This window comes from Nyctereutes procyonoides, unplaced genomic scaffold (assembly GCF_905146905.1).
Source record: "Nyctereutes procyonoides isolate TBG_1078 unplaced genomic scaffold, NYPRO_anot_genome, whole genome shotgun sequence".
Classification (NCBI taxonomy): domain Eukaryota; kingdom Metazoa; phylum Chordata; class Mammalia; order Carnivora; family Canidae; genus Nyctereutes; species Nyctereutes procyonoides.
In genome coordinates, this window is record NW_026575125.1 from 17,103,852 (window position 1) to 17,106,499 (window position 2,648).

Genomic DNA, 2,648 nt, shown 5'->3' on the forward strand with positions numbered 1-2,648 from the left:
TGTAATATTTTTTCAACTTATATCTATGTCTTGACAAGAATTTAAAGATTCCACTTTGGGAGAATGTAGTTAGAGGCAGAGATTTCTTTTTTGTTTCCCCTTTCCTCCCAAGCACTTAGTCTCAGGTCAAATGCATCAACCAGATCCAGCACAAACTTGAAGACAGTTACTTGGATCCATTCCAAGTATAGTGGATTGTGTGTTGTTCCATATAGATCCCTCTTCATGACTGACAGTCCCATTCCCTCAGCTTCTGGTAATGCAGCTAAGAGAAGTCCTCAACTATTAGCCCTCTCCAAACTTGCCCTTGTTTGAAAAGAGCTGCTTCAATAAGGTCATGGGTATTTTCCAGGGGCAACCTGTATTCAATAAGCATAATGTGGAAGTATAAAGATATAGCCCCTTTGTTGCAGTAGTCCTATGGGGTTGGTTGAAGCCTCTTTGTGGAGTGTATTAACACTCAACTTCTCCCCGTCAGGTACGCTTTCTTCTCTGACCCTCCAGATATTGATCTGTAGAGCATCTTCCCTGAATAAACCCATTTTGCATGCTAATCTCTCTCTCTCTCTCAGGGTCTGCCTCACAGGGAAACCAACCTACAACTCTGAGTCACCTAGGCAGTCAATCTAATTGTTCACTATGTTCAGCTGATCAGCACTACATCTATACATATACTTTATGTTTCAACATCCCCTATGTTGCCAGGTCTCATAGAAGCCCACCTCCCACTTGGTTCCTCACAATTAAAAAGGTAAATAATAAAATTCAGTGCAGAGAGGCAATGTATGCAGAATACTTTGAAAAGTCATAAAAGAAACTTGAAAATATTCTAAGTGAATCAGGAAAGAAAATATATGAAAGAAAAGAAAGGCAAAGTGGCGTGCTCGCTTCGGCAGCACATATACCAAAGAAAAGAAAGGCAAAGTGGCATAAAGTTTTAAATTAAGGCAAGTTTTAGAAAGGAATAGCCCTCTACAACATCCTGTAGGTAGAATAAGCACATAGTGAATTTTTCAAGACAATTTCCATATTGGTAAAGCATGAGATAAAAGGGTGTTGACTGAAGAATCTTTATTCTACCTCAGACTTTAAAGTGTAGGAAATCTACCATTAAGATAAACAAACAAAAAAAAGGCCTAGCCTGTCTCTGATAGCCAGGAGACCTGGGACTTGCCCTTTAAGAATGAATCCCTAGCTTTACAAAAGATTTAGTGCCAAATTTAAGGATGAAGAGATAGACAAATGTTCAAGCAGCTTCCAAATTGCCCTTGTTTCTTTTCTCTCTGCACAGTTGTGACCCAATCCTATTCACTCTCCAGATACATCTATTTCCCAAGTCTCAGTTGTTGCCCTTGATTTCTCAGACCCTAAGAATCCTCCTTATAGCTTAATGCCATTGAAGATTGTTATTCCTATAACAGACTCTTTTTGACCCAGTTCCCAGAATCTCCCTCAAGAACAGTTATGACTTGTTTTAGGCTGTGCTGTTTGTTTAATCAGTTAAAAAGAAAAAAAAGTGTGTGGGTAAGATTATGCAGAGCACCACTCTACTAATGAAATATGCATGGATGAATGTTAACATTCATGTATTGTTTCAAGCAGTGATATCTATCTTCTCATGCTCATTTGCTTGAGTGTTGAAAAAAAATGACCATCATAAGGCCAAAATCCAAATGCTAAAATAGCTCTTTGATTTGCAGCTGTGACCACTGTTTGCAGAATCACTTGGTTCTCCACCCTGCCGCTCAGAGACACGTTGTCCTCAAGCTATTGTTCAAACTGGGCTTTCCTGCACCCTTAAGATTTTTGCCAGCCCTGTCCAACAGCTGTTACTGTTTTCCAGCCATGCCCAACAATGTGGTCCTCTATAGCAGCTGTGATTCAGAGTATTTTTTAAAAAGCTTCCTCTGCCTTCTCAGTTTGTGGTCACTTCAGTTCTTCATTTAGTAGGGATTTGAGTATCCATTGCCTACCACTGTATAGTAGGACTGAGTTAGCACAAGCATTTCATCAATACATGGAGATTGACTGTTTTATGGCTTTTTAATTTATTTATGAAAGCTCTGGTTATGCATTAGTGCATAACTTGGTGGCATAAGCCACCAATTATAATTTATTATTACTATTATTATCTCTCATATTTCTGGGGTTGACTTGGCTCAACTAGGTATTTCTTGCTCCGAGTTTCTCATTGGACTACATGCTAGTTTTTGGTCTCATCTTAATGTCTTCCTCACTCACATGTCTAGTAGTTTGTGGTGGCAGTTGACTGGGACCTCAACTAGAATTGTTAGCCGGAACAAGAACGTATGTCCCCTCCATATAGCAGTCGGATTCCAAGAGCAAGAATCCCAGAGACAGAGAGAGAGAGAGGATGAGAGAGAGAGAGAGAGAGAGAGAGAGAGAGACATGAAAGCTCTACCATCTTTTATGACCTTGCCTTGAAAGTAACATGGCATCACTTTTGCTGTATCATTTTGGTCCATACAGTCATAGAGGTCCACTCAGCTTCAGGAGGAGAACACATGGACTCCACTTCTCAGTGAGACAGTGGTAAAATACATTGTAAGAAGAGAATGTAGAATGGGAGATATTGTTAAGGCCGCCATTGAAAAATAGAGTCCTTGACAATATATAACTTTTAAAAA